The sequence below is a fragment of the Phodopus roborovskii genome, unplaced genomic scaffold (assembly GCF_943737965.1).
Source record: "Phodopus roborovskii unplaced genomic scaffold, PHOROB, whole genome shotgun sequence".
NCBI lineage: Eukaryota > Metazoa > Chordata > Mammalia > Rodentia > Cricetidae > Phodopus > Phodopus roborovskii.
Genome location: NW_026125680.1, coordinates 2,406,635 through 2,433,455, shown reverse-complemented (window position 1 = coordinate 2,433,455; position 26,821 = coordinate 2,406,635).

Here is a 26,821-nt window from a genome sequence, read left to right as displayed (position 1 = left end):
CCAGTGCCCACCCAGACCTCCACCTCCACCCAAAATAGGTTGCTATATAGAAGGAAGTGGGCACTTTAATTCTTCTCTCAGTATAATTTCTGTATTGAGACATTTTTACCCAGGGTCCAAAGGAATGTGGCAGTGTCTGTTTTGCTTTTTTTTTCTTGAATTGATCTTTTTCATTGCTTTGTTTTAGCAAGGTATAACTATCAGGACACATTAAATTCCACTCGGAGAGATTTGTTTCGGATCTGAGAATCAAAAGAAGAACCATTCTTCATCATCTTGTGAATTATGACCTAATAGTTTTGCCCTATGATTGTAGACAGTGTTTAATCTTCTTCCTGTGAGAGACAGAGCAGGATCTCCAAACATTAGAAACACATACATAGACAAGGTGTATGGTAGAGAAAGTCTTGATATTTCTGGGGATTTGAAATATGGAAAGACACTGTCAGGGAGTAACATCTCTTTAGACAGTAACTCACTCAACTGGTACAAATTGTTCAGAGCAGCTGGATAGACTTAAAGCACACTGGGCTTTAGGAGGTACTGAAACCATATTTTTTCTAACTACAACAGAAAATACATATATATATATATATATATATATATATTATGTCACTGGTTAAGAACATTTGTTGTTCTTACAGAGTACCTGGGTTCTATTCTCACCACCCACATGGCAGTTCACAAGCATTTATAACTCCAGTTCCAAGAGATGTGATGCCCACTTCTGACTTCTATGGCCACTAGGCTCACACATGGTACACATACATACACGCAGACAAAACATACATACACACAAAATTTTAAACTCTTTAATTAAAAATAAAGATATTATCATGATAGGACAGTTGATCTCCCTTTCATGCTATTGAGAACAGACAGACAGCAACTAGTAAAAATGAACACAATGGGGTATGCATGGTTGCATAGGTAAAGGCGATGCCACTAAACCTGATGGCCTGAATCACTCCCTGGGACCCACATGGTAAAAGAAAAGGATCAGTCACCTCAAATTGTCCTCTGACCTTCATGTGTATGCTGAGATATGCATGCCTCCTAATGCAATACATAAAAAAATGCAACAAAAATTGCACTATGGTGACAGTGAGATAACTCAGCAGATAATGGTGTTTGTTGACAAAGCAGATGCCCTGAATTTGATACCTGGAACTCACATAGTGGAAGGAGTGAACCAACTCCTGCAAATCATCTTCTGAACTCTGCATGGTGTGCCAATGTAGAATCAAAATGCTTTAAAAGAAGGGCATACTCCTTTCCCATACACCATAAAAGAACTGACTACCTGGCTCAGTTAATCAAGAACGTGGGTGTGATGGCTATTCTTGGTTGTCAACTTGTCTACACCAGGAATGAACTACAATGCAGAATTGGAGGGCATATATATGAGATATTTTATGCTTGGACTGAAGTGGGTGGATCCACTTTTAGTCTAGAATTTTGACACAGAAAGAGACATATTGTTGATCTGGATCTTGAGCGGGAGGATACACCTTTAATCTGGGCCATACTTCCTACTGGGAGCCTATATGTTCTATACTATATAAGGACATGGAAGACGGATGCTTTTGCTCTTGGTCTGTTGCTCTCACCTTACTAGTACATTCATTGCTTCCCTGGCATTAAAGTCCATGTTTTTGGGATTCCAGTGTATACTTATACCAAAGCCCAGGTGAGACTTTCAGCCTTGTGAACTGAGCAACTTTGGGATACTTGAACTTTCCATTCATGACCATCCATTCTTGGATTAATTGGACCATAGTCTGTAAGTGATTCTAATAAGTCCTGCTGCTCTGGAAAACCGTAAGTAATACAATGGGTTTTGATTGAGAAGTTTGTAAAGGAAAAATGCCTTTGTGCCAGTGCACTTACAAAAACAAAAACAAACAAAAAAAAAACAAACAGAATCCATAATAATCTGAGTAAATATGAATAAAGATATCAGAAGAGGCTGTAGCATTAAGAACACATCTAATCTTGCTTTCTCCAAAATCTCTACTGTCCAACTCAAATAAAATTAGTGGTACAATGAAGCAAAGAACCAATTAACAAGTATTTTAAAAATGAATTCTCAGTGGCTGGAGAGATGGCTCAATGATTACCTGAATTGCCTGTTCTTCTAGAGGAGCAGGGTTCAATTCCTAGTACCCACATGACAGCTCAGAACTGTCTGTAACTCCCGTTCCACACAATTGACAGTCATACTTGCTCCAATTCACATATAATTTTAAAAACTAATATTAAAAACAGGACCAACAAATTGTTCTTAAATTTGGTGGAGGAAAATAGATGTAGATTACCAATATAGAAAGTATAGGTATGATTCTTGATTCTTCCAGTCTAGTAGTTAAGCAGTAGCAAAATTTTGGGATTAAAGATCACTGATAAATGGAAATGGCAGTAACATCTACACTATCTATTTCATTCCCTGGCTGCTCATTCATGCATTCATTCATTTTACTGAAAATGATGGATTGTTGACTTTAACCCAGATCCTACAAAAAGGGTCAAACAAGCCCCGAGCTCCTGTTCATGTATAGCCCTTGGAATACTTGGACAAATAGAAACACTTCCTCGATGATGATTGTTTATCTCCCTTGATAAAATAACTTCTTACTCGGCACTATTTTCTAGCAGGTACAGTGCTGGATACTCTTCATAAATTACAAAAAATCTTGGGAAGATTGATCCTAATGTTCCTGTTTTTGCAGGTGAGATGACTAGTGTTCTTAAAGCTTGAGTAGCTTACCCAAGATCATACACTTTATTGTGTAGCCAAGCTGAAATTTCAGGCCCAGATTGGATGCTAAACTACTATATTTTCTACCCTGTCACACTGCTCATGTGTGATGTGGCTATTACCCAGATGGCTTTTTTCCTAATTAGGAACACAAATAACTAAATTTTTTTGGTCAAAGATACAATTTTGGTACAATCCAGCTTTTGAGCACAATGACAAAGAGTCTTTGTTGACTCAGTCCTGATCCAATGCAATTTGTCTGAATTGTCCCTTAAAAATGAGTGTTGAAAGTGAAGATAACTAATCTAGTGATAGACAAAAAACAAAAGACACATCAGCCTCTTGAGAGTTAGACAAGATGACACAGGCTGTATTCATTACCAACAGAGAAAGACTTTTCAATATGAAATTTTAAGATTTCTTTTATGAATATTAGTGTTTTGCCTACATGTATGTCTGTATACCACATGCACGCATGGTGCCTGAAGATGACAGAAGAGAGCAGCAGATCCCCTGGAGCTATAGTTATGGAAGTTGTTATGTCACTCATTGGGTGCTGGAAATTAAACCCAGGTCCTAGCCAAAAACAATAAGTATTCATACTTGTTGAGCCACATCTCCAGCCCAGAGAGATACTTGATGTGCATAGTCTCTGGGACTCAGTGTCAGGCCAATTATGGGTCAAAGAAAAAATGTTTTCAATTTCCCCTCAGGGATTATTATCATCTGTTAGTATCACTGGAAACAAGGAAGTTTGTCATAATGTAGCATGAGAAACTGTTTTCTGGATTGCTTGCAATAATTGTGGAATCAATTTAAAATTTTGCCTTGCACAAGTTATAGTTACGACTACAATGTAAACATTTAAGCATTAACTCATTGATATCTCTACACAAGAGCTATAGAGATAAAAGAATCTAATACTGTGTCCATGATTAAGGTTGACTGTAAATTTATCATAGGTCAGAGTTGAGCAGGAGCTTAGAGAACAGCTGATTTAATTCTCACTTTACAGCCAGTCCAAAGGGAGCTCAGTAAGTAAAAGTGACATTGTCACAGGAACATGGCCATTGATTAGTAGACACTGCAGAAGAAATGGCTATAATGGGGATAGAAGGATGGGTTAACAAGGGACAACTGATCTCTTCATTTTCTGTCAAAATCTAGTCAGCAAGCAGGATGTGGGAGCTACTTTGTCTTAAAGATCAAAGGAACAGAAGAATTGGAAACAAAATATCGTGACATGACCATAAACTAGCCCTGTGACCTTTCATCCATTCCTTTGACCTCACTTTGGTCATCTGAAAAGTACGGATATTATTGTCAATGCAGGTCACTTCCTGGGGACCCAAGACAAACATAAATGATAAAAGATAAAAGAAAGGAGCATATTCTGAGCCAAAACTTAGAGCTGCTTCCACGATGTTTTCCAGTTAATTTCGTAATTAATTCTAGTAACAGCTCCCCCCCCACACACACACACCACAAACCTATGCTCCTTTCTTCCCTAGGATGTCACCTAATACTAAGGCCTCCTCTTTTTAACCATTGCCTAAGAAAACCTAAATCTTTGAGCAAAGTATAATCAGAAAATGTCTGACAAATGAATTCTCTCTCTTTGCCTCCCATCAGATACCATTCTCTCACTTAAGATCATTTATGGCTTTTACTTGATTTTCTCGAAAGGGTGGAGAGTACCCTGCTGTCTGTCACTTTTCAAGGAGGTACTCTGTGGGGTATTAATTAATACCAGATGAAGGGTTTTAGTGTCAAGTTGGGAGAGCATCAGTAGCCAGTTGGGGTCAGAAATTTACCCCAGGATAACCTTGTGCTATTAAGAAGTAGTAAAATAGCCAGATGTTGGTGGCTCACACCTTTAATCCCAGCATTTGGGAGGCAGAGACAGGAGGATCTCAGAAAGTTCCAGGGCAGCCTGGCTACAAATTAAGTTCCAGGATAACCAAGACTGTTACACAGAGAAACACTGTCTCAAAAAACAAAACAAAGAAGCATTGAAACAAAATACTGCGTATGCTCCCCTTTCAGTATTTATTAATCAAGAGTCTGAAAAGAAATTGCAAGTCTACCCTTCTAATCTCTTTAGTTATATTGTACATATATAAACACAAGCAAACACACATCATAAACACATAATCACACATGCTTCCTGGCTTAGTGTGGGGAAAAGTCTATTTTTGTGCTTCATGAGGCTCCAGCAGTAACACATCAAGCAAATCAGAGTGATTTGGGGGTGGGGGAGGAGGAGAATACATACTTGCTCCAATTTTCCTGTCTAAATTATCCAAAGCCCTTACAGTCTTGATATAGTTCACTTAAAGATCATTACTCATGTTACCGAGTGGGCTGCAGAGTGATTGTGCCTACGCAAGGTATTCTTCTGGGTGTTGGAAAATGACAGCAGTTAGTTCTAGTACTGAATGTACTGAAATTAACTCAAACTCGCAAAGTTTCATCGACACCATTTAAGGGAAGATATTTACCCTGCATCTTAAGTAAGGGTAAGGAAAGTGGAGTGATGGGAAGCATTAAGTAATTTATAACTGAAAATGTTGAACTCAGACAACTGTCTGTAACTTCACACCACCACCCCAAAGGGTGTTCAGCAATTATCAATATGGCCATTCAAATTTATGTTGAAGATAAATTGTTAATGCAAAATAACAACTTGAGATAAAAGAATCACCACTTTCTCCCAACTACCTGCCATGTGTCATTTGTAACTAAGATCAAACATGGGCCTTTCTAAAAGAAACTGAGAGAATGATATCTAAACCTGAAGAGGGGGTTATTATTTTCCACGGCATGGAAAAAAACAGTTTAAAGATAGTGAGGATTATATTATTCTCCAAGAAGTGTCTTGGGTCTTAATTAGCTTTCTTCCTTATCTCTGGTAAAACAGGCCCATAAAGTTTTCTGTGTCAGCAAAGGCGTTTGAAAAATAGGTGATCAGCCAGCCACCTGGAAGATGTGTAAGCTCATTTCCCTCCTATTTGAGAGTTATTACTGGTCATGTGTGTATGTTTGTACGTTTTGACTAATAATTATGGAGAATTATGGGAGATACACTTAGAAACACTGGTTCCATTAAATTAGAAAAGAATGTTTTTCCAATATAGAAATAGGTCCAGCATCATCGTAAACATGATTTACAAAATGAATTCATCATTTTAATGAAAATAATTCTCTAGATTGCATAATAGACTTCCGTTCAGAAGTTTGGTTCTATTTCAGTGAGTTCGCAGAATCAGCAACCACAAGTTAATTGAAATTTATATTCTTAAATGCATACATAGAAAGGATCACTTTGTGCAGCATCCCCCTCAACAAAGGTATCTGCGAGCATCCTGTGTTCCTTCCCTTTTTCATTAGTCAACTCCAAATTTTTGGAATTGGAACTGTTGGCACACTCATAAGCATGATACTATTTAATGGGATCTTGGTGCCAGTGTCTCTACATTAAATATTATTACCTGTATGTGAAAGGCATGTTTTCAAATATGGGTAATTTAAATGCCCTGAAATATTTTTGTTTTGTGTATGAATGCTGCTAAGGGAGGGATATAAATATGTGAATCCCTAGAGCATACCATCTAGCCAGTCTAGCCAATCAGTAAGCTCTAAATTCAGTTAGATCAGTGACTCTCAGCACCCCTGTTTCTCATCTTGTGGTGACCCAAACCATAAAATTCTTTCAGTTACTGCTTCATAACTAATTTTGGTACTGTCGTGAATTGTAATGTAAATATCTGATATGTGACTCTCAATGGGGCCATGATCTACAGGTTGAGAACCTCTGTCTCAGAAAATAAAGAGAAGAATGACAGTGAAAAATACCCACCATCCATCTGTGGCCTCCACACATGCATACGTATACAACCCCCCACATTCACATGTGCATACAACCACACAAAATGAATAATACATTAATTAAATGTATTTTGCCCACATTTTGCATGACTCTTTTATGAGTCTGGAGCTAAAATACAAAATCAAATCAGTTTGCCTCAGTTCCCTCTAGTTGCCAAAAGTTCCAGGAGTCCCATGGGTAATATATTTGGATTATTGTTTGTCAAGTCCTTTAGGATTATCATGCTATACAGGAAGTTTTCCCTTGTTTTATTTATGATTGCATTTGTTTTTTCAAAGTCTAGAAGTATCTTCAAGATGTGCCCTTTCATCTGCCCTATAGCAGCCTCTTTATATGCCTCAGGCTAGTCACCAACTCAGCTGTTTCTCTGTGTCCAGCTTCTGTCTGGGTATCAGCCTTAACCCTTCCCAGAGATAATTCAAACATGTATAACTCATGTGGAATCAAACACAGGTCTAAATATATGTACATTTGTCCTTTAGAATGCAGAGTTGTGGTTTCTATAACATAACTATAGCAAGTCTATTTTGAACATTTCCTTCACACTTTGTGGTCAGGCTCTATCTATTTAAGTCACACTACACATAGATACACTAAAACAGTTACATAGCTTCAAACTGTACCTTTGGCCTGATCTTTAGATAATCAAAAGTAGGTCAGTTTGTAAATACAGAGGTGAAAAATGTTATTGGGCTTATAAAAGTTAAAAATCATTCGGCATGGTATTTAGTAGTAATAATAACAACACCAGTCCTTATTGTGGTTTGGACATATTGCTATAAGTGATACGGACCTTATCTCACTTAGTCCCTACAAAACTCATATGCAAAAGCTTGCATAATTCATTTCATTATACAAACAGAGAATCTGAGGCTCAGAAATATTAAGTTACCCAAAGCCACAGCATCTAATAAGAGAAATGACATTTAAATCCATATTTAGTTATTTCCCAATTACACTCTTGACCTTCAAACTGGTGATATTGTTACAAGCCTATATGTACATCATAGTAACAATTAAATGTGTCTCTTTGAATATGATATCCAGGCATCAGAAATTTGAGGAGAAATATTCCAGATGTTTCCATGTAGCCAATGATTTGGAAATTTTACTCTTGAGAATATTGGTTATACAACTAGGTTACATTTATATGTTGATAAAAGGCTGCATTAAAAGCTTGGGGCGTTATGTTCCCCAACCTGACTCTCATGTTTCCTTATGAGCTTTGAAAATCTAGTTGAGCTCAAATATTTCAAGACCCATGGCTTCAGGTGAAAACTGGAAAATTCTCCTTACTTATAAATCTAAATCTAGAAGATTCTATCGGTAATGCAATGTATTGTGAGAACATTCTGACCAAACCATCATACCAGCAACGTGTGCATTATTACCTGACTACATCACCTCTAACCTTCGAATTCTTTATATATGTGTTGATCTTCCTGGCCAAATAATATAGTCCATCCTTTGATTTGTGATATTGTCTAGAATTTCTAGTTGCCTTATCTGTGTTCCTCTCTGAGGAAATACTACTTTTCATTTTGTTTCTTTTTTAATTCAACTCAGGAGACAAAAGCCAGGGCTCACAAAATCTAACCTAGATTTCTCCCACTCTCCATACAGGGGATGTTTCAAGAATATTACAAGCAAATGAAAAAGAGCATCCAGGAACCATACTACAAAACATCAGAGTATATCACATGCATGAAAGTGGGGCCAGGGGTGGAGCTGAAACTATGCTGACTTTAGCCTAAACTTGCATTCTTAGTGAGGATTTTTCTGTTAGGTTCTTATTGAAATAACCATTGAGCTCGGCATTGTGGCATACACCTTTTAATTCTAGAACTCTGGAGGCTAAGGCAAGTGGACTTTTGTGAGTTCTACATAATGGGTTCTGGGATGGCTAGGGTTTCAACATGAGATCCTGTCTCAAAAATTAGGCTAGGCTGGGATTGACAATGATATAGCAGCATTTGAGTAACCCACACTTCTGTAAGTAACTTCAATAAACTCACTGGTTCACTAAGATGAACATGGATGGAATTAATTATTTTGTTGTCATCAGCAACCTATTGGGGTGAATATACAGTTGTTCATATATTCCCAGGGAAAGCCTTCGAAGACTTTTAAAATGGAATGGGGTAGCTGGAGAGATTGCTCAGTGGTTATGCACTCACTGCTCTTGCAGAGGACCTAGGATGGGTTCCCTACACTCACATAGCTTTTCACAATCCCCTTTAACTCCAATTCTAGGGTGGATCTGACACCTTCTTCCAGCTTTCACGGGTACCAAAACACTTGTGGAACACACATACATACACATAAATGAAAATAATAGTAGAAAAGAACTATAAGAGAATGAAGTTCTGTTATTTTAAAAGGAGGTAAGAAAATTGAGGGATAGAATGATAAGGTGGCATCATGACAGTGAGATGTAAAAGAAGAAGTCAGATTCCTGAGTCATTCAGTGCTCTCCCTTATACAGGAAACTTGCCTTGTCCTTCCATCTTCTTAGCCTTAGTTCTGCCTTGTATTGAATTGTGAAAGAGGTTTATGCTCACACATTCCCTAGGTATCACTCTTAAATAAGATATTTATCTTTCCATGTATGATGTAGCCACATGCACATTTGAGAGCTGCCTAGTGCAAATCTTGCAAAATATTTCACATTTGTGCTGAAGCTGTAACAACAGTTGGACTGGATTCAATCAAACATTCACCTCACTGGGGCAATTTCAATAGACTGCAATAGCATTTCTCTTACCCTCATAAAAATTGTATTTGAAGAAAATAAAAAAAGGAATAAGTGGCTTCATATATGGTAGCAAGCATTACAACCCTCCAATTGGCCAAATTTCTAGGAAAAATTTATCCTGCCCAGAAACAACAGATCATGGTTAAGAGCCAAATGCAATGGATTTCTATGGAGAATGTTTGGAGCCACCTTATAAATGTGGCTTCTCCTCCTCTTGCTTGGCATTTCTTCTAAGTCCTGGAAGTACTTCAGTTGCCTACAAGGCTTTTTCTAATGGCATCATACTAGGGGAAAAGGAGGAACTTGTTTTCCTTAACTGGTCTCCAAGGAGCGTGCAACACAGTGCAAACAGGATGATGAGACCGCATTTCAATTCAGCCTCCACAGAAGTCCCACTGATAGCACCATTACCTGAAAGGCTTGGTAGTGATAAAGAGACCAATGGGGTAAATGTGAGACAACTTACCAAGACTCAAACTAGAGTTTTCATGGGAACATTTTTTTTCTTTTAAACCGGGATCAATTGTTCAAAAGACTCGCCCCAACAATCCACTGAATCACATTGAGAAATGTTTCCCCGCTGGGATAGAGCTTGCTTTGAATAGCCAAAGAAATATTGATGCTAGCCTGTGCACTTCCTTCTGCCTTTGTTGAGTACTCCACATATCTGTGTACCTTCTGCAAATGGTAGCCCCCTCTCTTGAATCAAAGAAAGGAGATAGAAAATTGAAAACTGAGAGAGAGCCAGAAGACAAAAACAGCACCCATCATGTCAAATGTGGTAATGATGCTGATCACACAGATAACAGGTCATGTTTATTGAACATTTTACTCAGTACACAGTACTTCTTAGTATATCTTACCTTTACCAGTAATGAAACTGACTCAAAAAGTGAAGCAACTTACTTGAGTTCACAGACTCCTGAGTGATGAGAAGAGGGTTCCAGTGAATGTGACTGCCCACTTACTTACCTCTTAGAGGTTAAAGGTCTATTTGATGTAAAAATCAATATGATAACTAGAACTCCAGAGCAAGGTCATGAAAAAAGTTTATTAATAAAATTCCACATGCTTAGGTGGGCCTGTGGTGTCTACCTTCAATCCCAGTTATTTAAGAGGCTAAGATAGGAGTATCACAAGTTCAACGTTATCCTGAACTATAGAATGAGTGCAAGTCCAGCCTGGGCAACATATCAAGACACCGTCTCAAACAAACAAATAAAATAAAAAGTAACTACTCATGGGATTACATGACTTTAAGTGGCAACAGCATCTCCATGAGTTCAAGAGCAGCTTTATCTACAAAGTAGATTCCAGGATAGCCAGAGCTACACACTGAGACCCTGTTTCCACAAATAAAACATAACAAAACAAAACATAAAACAAGTAATGGAGGTGGGTAGGGCTGTGGCTTAGTAGTTTCCAGAAAACTCCCTCAAATAATGCTTCTTACAATAGTGTATCTGTCTTTTATGGTGTATTTTCACTGCCCACCTCCTGCCACAGAGTCACAAGATTGTAACTGTACTAAATGCCATTGAACTGTACATTTTAAAATAATTATATATATATATATATATATATAACATTATAAATTTAAATAAGATATAAAAATTGTCCTTAAGGAGAAAAATGTAGTAGTGAAATAACTCCTAATGATACTCTGTTATAGTCATAGATCAGTACTTTGCTCAGTCATCATCAGAGAAGCTTCCTCCTGCAGCAGATGGGAAGAAATACAGACACCCACCCAGACATTATACCAAGAAACCTTGGAACCCCTCCCCTCAGAGTTCAGAGATGGTAAAAAGAGTATACTAGCCTGAGGGGATAGATGACAGCAAGTAAGTAAGGCCTTCTAAATCAACATGAGGAAAGGTCATAAGAACTCTAAGAGACTGAGGCAACATGCACCGGGCCTACACACGTCTGCACCAGATCTCCTGAGTATACATTATAGCTTGTTATTTGGCATTTTTGTGAGATTCCTGAGTGTGCAGATGAGTGGGTCTCTGATTTTTGTGCCTTCTCTTGGGCTCTTTTCCTTCTGTTGGTTTGATTTTTTTTTTTTTTTGTTCAACTTTGATGTGATAGTTTTCATTTTATCTTATTATATTTTGTTATATTTTTGAAGAAATGATGAAAAAAAAGAATGAATGAATGAAAACCTAGCCACTAGAGTAAAAGTTAAAAACTGATCTGTCATTTATACCTTCTGGTTCCATAATCTTGGGTATATGAATCACTCCAGGACAAGGCTCATGTTAAGGAGAAGGTAGTTAACCAACATACAATGGACTCCACAGTTTTTGTTATTGTTGTTATTGTTGTTGTTGTTGTTTGGGTTGTGATACCTCTAGGTCCTCATCAATAGGTGTATTTAGAGAGGGAGGAGTGATGAGCAAAGGGGTCAAGACCAGCCTGGAGAAACCCACAGAAACAGCTGAACTGAACAAGAGGGAGTTCATATACCCCAGTCTGATAGCTGGGAAACCAGCATAGGACTGACCCAGATTCCCTGAATGTGGGTCTCAGTTAGGAGGACTGGGCATTCTATGGGGCCTCTAGTAATGGTTCAGTATTTATCCCTAGTAAATGAATGGACTTTGGGAGCCCATTCCACATGGAGGGATACTCTCTCAGCTTAGAAACATGGGGGAGGGCCTAGGCTCTGCTCCAAATGATGTGACAGACTTTGAAGACTTCCCATGGAAGGCCTCACCCTCCCTGGGGAGCAGAAAGGAGATGGGATGGGGGTTGGTGGGGGCAGGGGAGGAGGGGAGGGAAAGGAAACTGTGATTGACATGTAAAACAAGCTTGTTTCTAATATGAAGAAAAAAAAAGAAAACAATGGAAGCCTGGTCCCTCCAACTTTGGAAGAGTGACCTTGTTCCTATAGCTTCAGTGACAAGCTACCAAAGTTTTAGGATCTTCTATAGATAACAAAGATATATTTTTATTATCTCATGGTTCTGAATACCAGAGGAGATTGGATTCAACTGGGTTATGTGCTGTGCAATTCACAAGGTTGGAATGAATCTGTGGCCTGGGTTAGGTTCTTGGAGGCCTCTAGAAAGTCAGAACACCTATTTTAAAAGGCTGCTATAATTAGATTCCTCCCATCTGGTAAACACATTGGTTTCTATTCATCTTACAAAATCTCCTTTGTGGAAATGTCACCATAGTCCCAATCTGGGAGCCATTGTAGGCAGTGCTGGCAAACCATCTTAGAATTCAGCCTACCACAAAAGATTTCCCTTAAGTATTTCATTGTGTCTATAACACTTATGTTTTTCTGGAGAACACTTGGGCCAGGTAATATCTTCCTGTTAGGTTCTGCAAAAAGAGGTACCACCTCAGCAGCAAACATTTCCAAAGCTTAATTCCAACCAAAACTTGATAAGCTGCATAAGAATACTTTGAGGCCTCCTAGAGACAAACACAGGAATGAAGTCAAAACCCATAATTAACAATTCTCCAATTCATTGCTCAAAGAGAGAGAATGTCACAATTATTTAATGGTATTAATATGTGCTAAACTTATATTCAATTAGAAAGCCTACTTAGTCTAAGGAGACTTTAAATAGGATCAGCTCTATGTGACTAAACTACAAGGCATATATTATGCTACGTTTAGTACCCATATAAAATGATGGCTTTTCATGACTCTTGCCCAATTCTCCTTTATTTGATAATTTTTATTTAAATTTGAAACAATCTTGTTTTACACGTCAATCCCAGTTCCTATGTCCTCCTGTCCTCTTCTGCCCCCCACTAACTCCCACCCATCCCCTTTATGATCCCCAGGGAAGGTGAAGCCTTCCATGAGGATCTTCAAAGTCTGTCTTTCATTTGGAGCAGGGCCTAGGGCCATGTGTCTAGACTGAGGGAGTATCCCTCTATGTAGAACGCGCTTCCAAAGTCTATTCCTATAGTAGGAATAAATACTGATCCATTACCAGAGGTCCCATAGACTGCCCAGTCCTTCTAACTAACACCCATGTTCAGGGAGCCTGGGTTGGTCTTATGCTGGTTTCCCAGCTATCAGACTGGTGTCCATGAGCTCCTCCTTGTTCAGGTCAGCAGTTTCTGGGGAGGACAGGACTTATTTCTTTCTGGTCATAGTACATCATAGAAGAAAGCCAGGAACACAGGCAGAAGCCTGAACCTGAAATCATGGAGGAACACTGCTTACTGGCTTGCTTCTTCTGGCTTGTTTGGCTAACTTTCTTATATAGCTTAAGCCCATCTGCTAAGGGATGGCACTGCACACTATGGGCTGGGTCCTCCATCAATTAGCATGTAAGAAAATGCCTCCATGGGCCTATTTAGAGCCCAGTCTGATGAAGGCAATTCTTTAATTGAGAGTCCCTCTTCCCAGTTAATGTTTATATGTCAAGTTGACAAAAACTAACTATGACATTCTCCTTTGTGACATCACTTGTGAAACAGTTATTAAAACTACTGTAAACATATAAAGTGAAGTTCTAAAAACAAGTTGGATATGAGACTGGAAAGACAGATGGTTCAGTGGTTACACTTTTCTTGCAAATAAAGCAAGTTTGGTTCCCATACCCACATCAGGCAGTTCCCAAGTTCCTGTAATTCCAGATCTGGGAGGATCCAATGTGGGCACTGCACTGACAGGCACATGCCTTAAAGACACACAGAGTCACACACATGGATGTAATAAAAATAAAATTTTAAAATTGTGATATGACCTCATGGATATTCCCTTGTTCATTTTGCCATAACAACACCTCTGGATCAAGAGCTAATGATGGTCAATGGATGTTGAGATCATCAGTAATTAGCTTCCTCCAGAGATAGCTCCAACATTGGCAAGTCAATCCTAGGTGGTCAGTCCTGGGCAAATGTACATAAGAGTAATGGTAAATGAACTCTGTAGATTGTATTGCGAGCTCATGGGGGGACAAAATAAAAAAAAAAAAGGAAAGAAAGACTAAGAGATGTAGTTAAGAACACTTGCTACTCTCCCAAAGGACCAGAGTTCAGTTCCCAACAGTCACATCAGGTGATTCAAGAACTGCCTATAACTCCCACTCCAGTAGATCTGAAACTCGCTTCTGGCTCCTGCCGGTACCAGAACAATACAGATAAACAAACAAACATGAAAAAAAAAAATAAAGATGAGGCCATGAATTTGAAGGGGACAGGGACATGGGAAGAGTTGGAGGGTCAGAAGAAAGAAGGGGTGGGAGATAAAAAAAAATCTTTTGATTTTATGTTCCTAATTTTAAAAAGATGGAAATGGTAAAGCAATGACAACATTGTTGCAGGCAGAAATGCCAGAGGTGATATATTCAAAACACTACTAAGTATCTTCCCTTGGAAAACCCCTGAAATTCTGATAGATGCAGGTCTACGGATCATGCTTCCTCCTCTTGGATAAATAGCCATCTTTACTTACTTCAGGATCAGTAGATCAGTAAACAAACAAACAAACAAAAACAACTAACACCGACTTGGATGTGATTTGAATGGTGAAAAGAGCTATGAGAATGAAAAGTATTGACAGTTATTACTGACATAGTGCCCAGAACAGAAAGAGAACCTACTAAATTCTCAGTTACCACAGGCAGAGACATGGGGATATATATGTTGCACTTTCCTCATCGTGAAAAGACCATACAATTCCAGAATAAAGCATTAATTACAATGAATATTTTCTACTTTTCTGAACAATAATATTGCTTTTAGTAAAATACGTCTATCATCTCTATTAGTCAGTGATACCCAAACACTGAGGGGTTCTTGACTACTATTCCCAGAAGGGTAAGATAGCATCCGTATTATTGTTTATCCCTAATATCCAAAAGGATAACATATCTGATAGCAAAGGTAATGCTTACAAGACCACCCCTAGATATTTTGCAAAGAGCCCTCACGAGACACGATCTCCAGAATTGGCTCCAAGCCTTGCTGTCTCTGAAGAAATTGTCCTTTATCTGATAGCCTTGTCTCAGCTTTCCCCAGGGTTCCATTTCCTCAGTATGTACACTTCTGTTAGAAGTAGCACATCGCATTTCTAAGCTGTAAAGGGTTAAAATTAACCAATCTGATCTTTTTCTAAAGAAGTTATGATAAGGGAACTCGATCCCATGATCACATTCTCTCTAGAATCATTCCTCAGCATGGCTTGGGCTTCTCACAAATTATGTATTCAAATTCCCACAAAAACAAACTGTGGTTGCCAAGGCCAAAGAAGAAACATGGGTATCAGTTATTATTCTTGTCCTTATGGCAAAACACCTAGCCTAGACAACTTAAAAGAAGAAAATTTATTTATTTTGGCTCACCATTTCAGAGGTTACAGAGGGATGGCAAAGCTGAGTATATTAATGGTGGGAAAGCATGTGGAGGTGACTTGTTCACATGGCTCAAACAGGAAATGGAGAATACAGGGAAGAAACAGGTATGACCATAGCTTTCAAGGGCCCATTCCTAGTGACCTACGATTATAAGCCAGGTGCCACTTCCCAAATGCCCCCACAACCTTCAAAATAGTGCCACAAATTGGTAGCCAAGCAGTTAAGACATGAGTGTGTGTCGGGGAACTTTTCAGACTTCATTTGCCATTTTCAGGCTTATAGCAAGACAAATGCTGAACTTAGCTCCAATTTAATCAGTGTACCCTTTTCATGCTGTCCAGGAAGTTATGTCTACATATTTTAAGTCAGTTGTTACATAATGATTTTTAAAATTGCAGAAAATTTGCATAAATAACCCAGGGGTACCTTTACTATCCTTTAGCTTGCTTCCCTTAATGCTAACAGCTTGCATACCCTTGGCAGAATGATAAAAGCAACACCACCGCATTGGCTCAGTTCAATAAAATGCAGCCCTTACTGTCGCAGAGCTTCTTACATTAATCATTTTCTGTTCTCTAATTCAGCCCAGGTCTTATATTGTAATAGTTGTTGCAACTCTTTGGCCTTTCCCAGTCTGGGAATTACTTTGTCCTCGTATTGACACTTTCAATAAGTATTGGTCAATTATTTCGTTGGATGTTTCTCAGTTACCTCAAGTCATTTTATAACTCTCACTTGGGATCTTGGCCATGTTCATGTTTTAACACTTGTCTTTAGTTAAGTACCACCTAATTATTTGTTTCCACTTAAGACCACTCCCAAGTTGTCACCACTCTTCTACCAAAATTAGATTTGCTATCCTTTGGATGTCTCTGGAGAATCACTTTGTGATGTATCCTGAGTAATGAGAACATTGTCAGGACATAAAACGTGAGGCTCATTAATATGGTAATCATGCATCTGTGTTGTTATCTTGCCTAGTTTAATTATGACGGAGGACTGTGGTAAAGCTGAACAACAGGGTACAAGGGTGCAGTCAAGAGTCATGAAGATAGGATAAATGTGTTACACGAAAAGCCATGGAAATGCAAAGCACAAGATAACCAGACAATGTTAATTCAAGTCAGTCCTATGCCAAGATGTGAGAACTTTCCATGTTCTGAGAGATGCTAGGCGTGATGAAAAGCAATGGGCACGGCCTGCCCCACCATCAGATAGAGAAAAGGCAGCTGAGAGGGGGATTGGCTGGAAAAGCCATCCTTAAAAATCTCTTAAAACTCCTGCACTTTGGTTCCATCCCTGTAATTGAGGATAACAGAGCCGCCTCCATTTACCTCCCCCCTCCCCAGGTCTGTTGTCAGTGAGTGTGGGGAGGGGAGGCGAACACAATGCAGCTTAAAGTAAAAGACAAAAGACTTAGTGCTGATTTGATGGCAATATTTACATTGCCAAAAAGCCACTCTCCTGATGGATCTGCTCAGCAACACAACTCCAAGGTTTCTACTTTAAAAATCATGTTGACAGTGAACTCTGGCTCTGCCTTGGGGTTGTTTTGGTTCTCCCTTGCTTTCATAGCTATTCTTGGTCTCTGTTTCTAGCTGTGTCTTACTCTTTTATTTAAAAATTTGGGTTTTCTTATCTCTTATTTTATTTTATTATTTTTTCTTATTTTACATACCAATTCCAGTTCCCTCTCCCTCCCTTTCCCATCTCCCTCCCTCCCATGCCCCCCAACCACCCTCCCATCCCATCACTCCCTACTTTATCATGTTCTTTGCCTTCTCACAACTCCTCTCAGATCCTCCTTACCTTGATACCCACCCAAACTCTCCCCACACCCCTCTGTCTTCCCCTACCCCCACTGAGAGTAGAGAGTAAGGCTGCTGTAGGGACAACACTTGGTCAATGCTGGCCAAATGATGGTCATATCTAATTCAATCCTCCCAATAACCCAGAAAAGTAAGCAACATGGATATTATTTCCACCGTTTAAATGATGTGATTGAGAGCACATGACAATTGACTCCCACATCGCTAAAGCTGGGGAAATGAAAATTGTCCCACGTCTACAATAAGCCTGGAAAAGAAATCTCAAAAGACTTCAAGGTCATCAGAAAGTGGGCAAGCAGACAAGAAAACAGGACAAAGAGGGCAGGTATAGCACAGGAAAAAGAAAGGCAGTGGCCACCGTGATTTTTGGAAACCCAGGACTTCATTTCACTCTGACCCCACCTGCTAAATTTTCAGATAACACCATTGCAATTTAGATGTGCTGAGTGCCTGGTAAAGAAAGGAAGACCTAATACGATCAATGTTCATTATCACTTCCGGGTTTTAACTGATCTCAGAGCTCTGCAGAGAAGACCAGGCCATTTTGTCTTTAGAGAAACAAAAGTCTGCAGGAGTGGATGAGAAGGCTAAACTGAAGAAAGTGTTAGGATGACAGGCTCAGAATAGCATTCACTGAAGGACAGTTGAGTAGGAGTCCCTTCTCTGGGAATTTCTGAAAAAGCAAAAGTAAGAAGACAGAACATCCTGGAAGAAGCAAAACAGCAGAAGACAGGTCGCAATGTGATTCATTAAAGGAGAATTCAACTAAACATTCTCTCCTGGGTGTTTCTCTGCAGGTAGGGGAATGAAAGCAGAAGTTTCTGGAAATGAACCATTTTATAGAAGGCAAACACCTTGGGAGCTATTGCTGGCTAGAGAAAGAATGATCATTAGTTACCATGCCAATCAAGATTTAAAGTAGATAGGGGCCAAACTGTCATTACTATGTAGATTTTTCATGGCTTCTGTTACAAAGATAAAACTGCAACTAACTCCTTTCAATTAAAAAAGTTATTAATGTATATTTGTTACACAAAATGAAGGTCTTCATAATATTTCTGTTCAAGTATATTATGTACTGTGTGTGACCTCTCCATTAAGCTCATTAGTCTCTATTCCCTTAATACTATACCCTTTCCCTTCTATTTCATATACAAACACGTGTGTGTGTGTGTGTGTGTGTGTGTGTGTGTGTGTGTGTGTGTGTGGTTGTATCTATACATACTTAATGTAAAAAAATATGCTGGTAATCCTTTGCTCTATGTCTAAAATCCATATATGAATGAATAATAACCTGTTTGTCTTTTTGTGACTGGGTTACCTCACTCAGGATGGTTTCTTATACTTACATCCATTTCTCTGGGAATTTTAGGATTCCATTGTGGTTTTCCACTGATTAATACTCCATTTTGTAAATGTCCCACATTTTCTCCATCCATTCTTCAGTTGAGGGGCATCTAGGTTGCTTCTAGGTTCTGGCTATTACAAATAATGCTGCTATGGACATAGTTAAACAGATGTCCTTGTTGTATGAATGTTCATCTTTGGGGTATATGCCTAAGAGTGGAATTGCTGGATCTTGAGGTAGACTGATTCCCATTTTCCTGAGGAACCGCCATACTGATTTACAAAGTGGCTGTATGAGTTTGCACTCCCACCAGCAGTGGAGGAGTGTTCCCCTTTCTCTACATCCTCTCCAACATAAACTGTCTTTGGTATTTTTGATTTTAGCCATTCTGACAAGAGTAAGATGGTATCTCAGAGTTGCCTTGATTTGCATTTCCTTGATGGCTAAGGATGATGAGCCTTTCAGCCATTTGAGATTCCTTTATTGAGAATTTTCTATTTAGTTCTGTATCCCACGTTTTAATTGGATTTTTTTGGTGTTTTGTTAACTGGCTTCTTGAGTTTTTTGTATATTTTGGAAATCATCCCTCTGTCAGATGTGGGATTGGCGAATTACTTTTCCCAGTCTGTGGGCTCCTGTTTTGTCTTGTTGACTGTGTCCTTTGCCTTACAGAAGCTTCTCAGTTTTATGAGGTCTCATTTATTGTTGATCTCAGTGTCTGTGCTACTGGCGTTATGTTCAGGAAGCAGTCTCCTGTACTAGTTTGTTCAAGGGTACCTCCCACTTTCTCTTCTAAGATGTTCAGTGTGGCTGGGTTTATGTCCAGATCTTTCATCTATTTGGACTTAGGTTTTGTGCATGACAATAGATATGTATCTATTTGCAGTCTTCTACACACCAGCACCCACTTATGCCAGCAACATTTGTTGAAGATGCTTTCTTCTTTGCATTGTATAAATTTAGCTTCTTTGTCAAAAATCAGGTGTTCGTAGGTGTGTGGGTTAATATCAGTGGAGAGGATACCTTTAAATGGCCTTCCACAGTAATGAGATTGACAACTACCTTATATGCCATCCTAAAGTCTTCATCTAGTAGCTGATGGAAGCAGAAACAGACACCCACAGCTAAACACTAGCAGAACTCCTGGAATCCAATAACAGACAGGGAGGAGTAATGAGCAAAGGGGTCAAGACTAGGCTAGAGAATCCCACAATATCAGTTGACCTGAACAAGCGGGAGCTCATGGACCCCAGACTGACAGCTCAGAAACCACCATAGGACCTTAACCAGATGGCCTGAATGTGGATGATAGTTAGGAGAACTGGGCAGTCTATGGGGCCTCTAGTGGATCAGTATTTATCACTAGTATATGAATGAACTTTGGAGGCCATCCCACATAGAGGGATACTCCCTCAGCCCAGACACATGGGGAAGGGCCTGGGCCCTGCTCCAAATGATATGACAGACTTTGAAGACTCCCCATGGAAGGCCTCACCCAACCTGGGGAGCAGAAAGGGGATGGGATAAGGGTTGTTGGGGGGAACAGGGGAGGATGGGAGGGTGAGGGAACTGGGATTGATATGTAAAACAACCTTGTTTCAAATTTAAATACAAATAATGTATTTTCATTTTAGCTACTTTTTCTGCTGCTGTGATAAAATATCCTGACAGAGGATTTAATTTGACTCCCAGTTCAAAGGTACTGTGGAGAAGTTCACATTGTTTCTGCAGTTAGGAAGCAGAGAACAATGAATGCTGATACTCAGCTTGCTTTCTCTTTTTCATGCTGGCAGGGACTCTAGCCAATGAAATGGTGTTGTCCATGGTGGACAGATCTTCCCACCTATATTATCATAATATATGTGATCTCTTCCAAGGATTCCCAGAGGCTTGCCTAATCTTTCCCAGGCATAGACTTCTCTGTGATTCTAGAACCTACCAAATGGATAAGTGAGAGAGAATGGTTAATTTTTGTTTGTTATGATCTCTAATTTCATTAATTTTCCTACCAATCATTTAAGTTTATATTTCTTTATGGATAAATAAAATTCCACTCAGAACATATATCACATTTTCTTTACCCCCTCACCTATTGGTTGATGTTTAGGCTGATGGCATAAATTAATTGATCGTTGTTAATGGTCCCATAATAAACACGGATGTGCAGAAATCTCTGGAGTAGGTTGACTTCCAGTCCTTTGAACACACAGAGCTGACTACTTCTTTGTGTTTTTTCACTTTCTGTTTATTTTTCTTTGTATTTTATAATAGGGATTCTGTATGTTCCACTAAATACACTTTGCAACAGATAATTGATTTGTGGGTAACATGTGAAAGAATTTATTCTGTTCAGGATAGAATGAGGAGGTGAGTGGTTGAGGGAAAGAACAGATATGGCGCTAGAACTAGGGCAATGGTTAAGATTGGGATAGAGTAATGAAAAATAAACACAGAAATCTCTAGAGAAGTCTTCTGTCCCAAGTTAATACTATGCAAGTTAATTCAAGTTACTACTTAATCCTGATAGTCATCAATCTGAATAAACATTAGTCTGAAAGAGAATGTAGAAAATTTACCTGCAACTATATCCTATTACTAATGTTAGTCAACACATGTAAACACTAATATGAAAGAAAAAGAGAAAAATTGTCACCAAAAACAATAATTACAATTACTTATTTTTTTAAATTTGGCATTATTTTAAAAGGACCATCATAAAATCACTGTGTGACTCGGGCAATCCACTCTTAGCTGGAAATTAAAGAGAAATTAAGCCAAATATCATTATGCAAATTTATGCAGGACTGTTCAAGAAAGCATTATAACAAAGGAAACAAAAGAATGGAAATAAGCCAAACATTCATCAAGTGATGAGTGGATAAACAAGATGTCAAGAGAAACATATCGGCTCGGGACCCCTAAAACCAAATTCTTAGCATGAAGGAGATTTATTTGACCCAGTGAGACAGAAAGCAGGGAATAAGAGACAAAGACAGAATAGGAAGGATGAGAGAAAAGGGTAAGGAAAAAGGGGAGCGGGGCAGGGATGTTTGTCCCAGATGACAAAGGATTGCCTCTGGATAGAGAGGAGACAGATGTAGCCCACAGGAAAATGGTATATAAAGTTAATAAAAGTACAAGGGGAAACCCGTGTTACAATGAGGTATTTAATATTAATTAGGCATGACAATTAGGTGAGCCAAAGCGTTTTTTTAAATTAATATATTTCAATATTTTGATAGCTGGTCCTTGGTAGTCAGCCTTAAGAGGAGGGATTGTTCAAGTAAGGGAATGGACCTCAGGGGCTAACTTCGGTAATGTAATCTAATGATTATATTTTAGCCAGGCAGAAGGAAGCAAGGAGAAGGGCAAGGCCTGTCAGAACCACATGCTTGAGTGGGTCAGTGTCCCTTCAAGATGTGTTTTAAGTTGCATCCTAAATGGAATACTATGCTAAAATGAAAAATGAACTACAGGCACATGGGACAACATGGGTGAGTCTTGAAAGGATGGTGAAAAGGTCACACACAAGTTGTCACACATTGTTTGTATGCAATTTTTGTACTCTATTTATGTGACATACCCAAAAGAGAAGTTATCTGTAGAGAGAGATGAGATTAGTTTTTGCCAGAGGCTGAGAGTTAAGCCAATGCCAAGTGAGTAACCATGAGTAAGAGCTTTCTTGGGGGAGTTGTGGAATCACAGAACTCAAAATCAATTAAGCTCAGCTTTAAAATTTTGAAATTGTGGAATATGCGATCATCAATAAAGAAATCTCTGAAAATAAATTCATGCCAGGTGTGTGTTTTAATTAATTACATGGCACTGGTCTTCATTAAAATACCATTTTCCCTCTCACTATAAAAAGATGGGGGAGAGGGAAACTGGGCTGTTTTTCATTTACACTTTCCCACAAGTGACATCTTAATTAGTCCCCCAAGAAAAATGTTTTGTTGTTCTTGCTTTTCCTATTGGGGAAGCCTAAAGCATATTTTTCCCCTCAGGATAAACGATTTGTTCAACTGTTGGAAGATCAGTGTCTACTCTCATTCCCTCACCAGATTCTGCTTGGTCCACGGGACAATCACTTGCCCCATCAGATACCATTAGGACACATGCCCAGTGCCCATGACTTCCTTTTTTCCCAAGAAATGTGTTTCATGCACCAGACTCAGTCACAACATTGGGGCTGTGTGGCCTGGTGGCCAGGAGCCACTTGCTCTCCATCCAAACGTGGAAAGACTTTTTTGTGTTTGTTTTGAGAGTAGATAAGGCCTAAGAATTACCATGAAGTTTGAAGCCAGCCTCAGCTACATAGTGAGTTATAGGCCTCTTAAGGGCTTGATATTACAGACTTTAGGACCACAGAAGGCTTAAGAAAATACTTGGAACCTCTGACAATGGAATCAGGGTGTATTTCTAATACACAATCAGACGTCGGTACCCCATTCCCCATGGAGGGATACTCCCTTGGCCTAGATACACAGGGGAGGGTCTAGCCCCTACACCAAATAACTTGACAGATTTTGATGATCCCTCGTGGAAGGCTTGACCCTCCCTGTGGAGTGGGTGGGGAATGGGACTGGAGGGAGGCCAGGGAGCATGGGAGGGAGAGAGAGGGAACTGGGATAGATATGTAAAATAAGAAAAAGTAATAATAAAAGAAAGAAAAAGCAGATCCCTCAAGGACATCCGTTCAGGTCAGGGAAACTAAGAGCTGCAAAGAAAATGAGGCTAACACTTAATCAGAAATAGAACATGGACAGGGGTCATGACCCCACCTGGATGGCATTGCCCTACATGTGGAATTGGGGTGGGGGGATGGGAGGGAAGGGTGGTCAGGGTGCATGTGAGGGGACAGAGAGGGTATGAGGGAGGGAGAGGGAACTGGGATCGACATGTAAAATACTAAATTTAAAAAAAAGAATGGAGTCAGCCAAGACACAGTATCCACGAAGGTAAAGTGGACAAGCAGAGGGAATTCTGTTTAGTATTACCATTGAAGGTCAGGGAAGTAGTAGCCCCTAATCAAAATAAAATAAAATAAAGGCTGGGTCTGCAAGATGGCTCAGTGAGTAAAGGTGCTAGGCAACTAGCTCACCAACTACAGCTCAGCCCCTAGCAGCCACCTGCTGAGAGCAGAGAACTTACTTCTACTAATTGTCCTCTCATCTCCACATCTGCACCATGGCACACACAGACACACAGGCAGGCAGGCAGGCAGGCAGGCAGGCACTGAGTCTTAATTGGTCCAGAAAAAACCATGGCTCAGCAGGTGTGAATGTTAATCTGATTTGTCAACTTGAATGCATATGGAATCAACTAAAACTCAAGCTGCCAGACACTCCTGAGGGATTTTTGGTTTTTTAATCAGATTATCTGAAGCAGGAAGAGCCTTCTTAAATGTGGATAGATACAGCTCAAATAAAAGAACATGAAAGAAGGAAATTTTGCTTTTTGCTTTCTTGCCTCCACTATTTTTTTGTTTGTTTGTTTGGTTGGTTGGTTTTTTGTTTTGTTTTGTTTTCTGAGACAGGGTTTCTCTATATAATAGTCCTGGCTATCCTGGAACTCACTATGTAGACCAGGCTGGCCTCAAACTCACAGAGATCCACCTGGCTCTGCCTCCCAATTGCTGGGATTAAAGGCGTGCACCACTACCACCTGGTACAGAAATATTTTTAATTTTTTCATATATATATGCAAATATTTATTATACCAGTCCCTCTACTTGTCAATATATTTAAATTTTTAATATTCAAAACAAAATGTAAATAGCTCTCAAGTTGTGACCTTTCTTAAAAATTTCAGGGGAAACAAAACACAATCTTCAGCTTCTGTGTCTGGTTAATTTGCACATAAAAATCATAGTCTACCATGCAAATATCATAGTGAAACCCACACAAAAATATCAATAAAACCATTTTATTAACATTGTAACCAAATATGTGTATATGTATTTACATGTGCAAACTGTTTTGCTAAGTTTTTCCTTAACTATACATGTGTGTAATAATTAACTTGTAAGTATATATGTACACTTGTGTGTGTATGTGTCTTAGGTTTTTTTGCTATGTGAGACACCATGACCATGGCAACTCTTAATAAAGAAAACATTTACATTGGTCTGGCTTACAGCTTCAGAGGTTCAGTCCCTTATCATCATGATAGGGAGCACGGCACTGTGCAGGCAGATGAGATGCTAGAACTGAGTGCTACATCTTGCAGGCAACAGGAAGTTGACTGACTTGCTGGATGGTACCCTGAGCATAGGAAATCTAAAACACTGTCCAAACCCACAGTGACACACTTCCTCCAACAGGGCCATACCCACTCCAACAAAGCTACACCTCCTAATAGTACCATTCTCTATGAGATTATGGAGGGCAATTACATTCAAACTACCACAGTGTGTGCATGCTTGTGTATGTATACCTGAATGAATATACGTATTGGTAAACACACCCATACACACATTTATATAATCAAAAGAAAGGCCTACTGTAGCACAAGCTCTAATAGGTCTTTATAATAAAAACCCACAGTCAGAAATTAGGGGGTGAAAGTTGAAAGATCAGAGAGGCAGAGCAGCCAGCCACTAGAGTTCTTACCTCTGCAAAATCCTCAGATTCAAAAAGACAAAGTTCATGTCCCCTCCCACCTATATTACTCTCTCCGCCCAGCCATCTCATTTCCTGTCTGTCTCTACAGACCTCCAGACCTCTATGGTTAACTAGTGGCTAGCTCTACCCTCTGATCTTCAGGCAAGCTTTGTTTGTTAGAGTATAAACAAGATATCAATACAGCCTGCTCCTCAAGAAGACATGTGTACCTAGGTGTATAAATAAGGCCAAGAACTCATAATTGAGGATGTCCCGGGCTGCAGGGATGACCTTACTATTACCATTTGGCTGAATACACATAGTACTAAACTATCAACTAAATTCCTATCTCTTTACCCATAGATTAGTGTTCCTCGTAGATCTCATCAGAGATGGTGAATGGTGGTTAACACCTTCTAAATGCTCCATAATCTCCAGGACTAGAGGCTAAACTGTTCAAATATCCGGTCCTGTAGAGGCAGGTCATTTCTCACTCAAACCACCACAATGTGGAATCTAGAAAAAGCCCAAGCTTCGTATATAAAAATTGAACCAAGTAAATACTATTAGATTTTAATTTTGTTCACAGAGTATTTTATTTTTGTTCTTGAATGAGGAAGGTACAATTGTTAATTTCACATCAGATAATTGTCTGAACCAATCCATGCATACCACTTTCCTAGTAATTAATACAAGTACAGCCAGATATCCTAAGTTGATCTTTTCAAAACAAAAGACTTAAAGTCCTGGTTAGGAAAGGTTTCCTTTCTTTTTTCTTTCTCTCTTTTTCTTTCTTTCTTTCTTTCTTTTTTTTCAAAGCAGGGTTTCTCTGTGTAACAGCACTGGCAGTCCTGGAACTCACTCTGCAGACCAAGCTAGCCTTGAACTCACAGAGATCCTCCTGTCTCTGCTTTTGAGTTCTGGCATTAAAGGCGGGCACCACCACACCCAGCAAGATTATCTTTCTTCTGATATGAGCTAAGCATGCTTCTGGCAAAATAGTGTAAGGAGAGATGAAATAATAACAACAATAAAAATGGGTGTTTCATAACTCTGAGCTAAGTATGGGATGCCTGGGGCCTTCTTTACTTCCAAGAAAGCTTTCTAGTACTATAAGTAACATTTCTTTGTTATTGTTACCTATTGGGTTTCAGTTCCTTATAGTAAAGAAATATATTTACACAGTGAAATTTGAAAAAAAGCCTTGTGAAATATTTCATCCTTGCTTGTTACATATTTTAAAGGGAAAGTTTCATATAACCTTTTATGCATAGAAACAAGTGTTTGTAGTTGAGGGGCTGTAAGTGT